This window comes from Orycteropus afer, unplaced genomic scaffold, assembly GCF_000298275.1.
Source record: "Orycteropus afer afer isolate SDZICR_OR568_19922 unplaced genomic scaffold, OryAfe1.0 scaffold00112, whole genome shotgun sequence".
Taxonomy (NCBI): domain Eukaryota; kingdom Metazoa; phylum Chordata; class Mammalia; order Tubulidentata; family Orycteropodidae; genus Orycteropus; species Orycteropus afer.
In genome coordinates, this window is record NW_006921699.1 from 5,178,438 (window position 1) to 5,179,250 (window position 813).

At 38.0% G+C, this 813-nt stretch overlaps 1 non-coding gene across 1 annotated transcript; it reads right to left on the reverse strand.

Annotated features, from left to right (window-relative positions):
• Positions 1-707: 707 nt before the first annotated feature.
• On the reverse strand, positions 708-813 carry LOC122150267. Its single transcript, XR_006163570.1, has one exon. It is a non-coding gene; the product is annotated as a U6 spliceosomal RNA (small nuclear RNA).

Here is an 813-nt window from a genome sequence, read left to right on the forward strand (position 1 = left end):
GTAAAGTTGGTCTGGTTTTAACAAATTCCCTTAGTTTCTGCTTATCTGGAAATATCCTAATTTCATCATATTTGAGGGACAATTTTGGCAGGTATATAATTCTTGGTTGAAAATTTTTCTCTTTCAGGGTTTTATATATACCATCCCATTGCCTTCTCACTTGCATGGTTTTCTGCTGAGAAATCAGAGCTTATCCTCCTTCTTTGTGTGGACTGTGATGGTCTGTTGTTTCCAAAGGATCGTGACATTATTGTGTTTAGATCTCTGTTAACTGTTTGTGAAGAGCAGCGAAGGGTGATTCAGGCCCTTCTTGGTGGTTTTTTTATCGTTGGTCCATTGGTGGAGAAGGAGGTAGTGGCTCTCGCTCAGTAAGTGAAGTTGCAGGAGGTGTGGGTGTAGTTGTGTCTTATGTGTAGTTGTTGTCTCCCACTCAGTTAGACACAAATTACAATTGAATAACTATCAAAAAGCTATAAGCCCATGGACGAAAAACACACCATGTAATCACACAGGAACAGTAACCAAAGAAAAGAAAAAAGGGAAAAAAAAAAAAAAGAGGAAAAAACAAGCAAACCTGCAATATCTGGGGATAGGGCACTAAGGAAAAAAAAGTAGGGAAGGAGAATAATAAATGAAGAAAAAATGCAAAAACAAAAGCAAGGAACGTGGTTAATCATGAGAAAAATGGGGAAAAGAAGAAAAACTTAAAAAATATGGAACACTTCACAAATTTGCGTGTCATCCTTGCGCAGGGGCCTGCTAATCTTCTCTGTATCATTCCAATTTTAGTATATGTGCTGCCAAAGCAAGCAC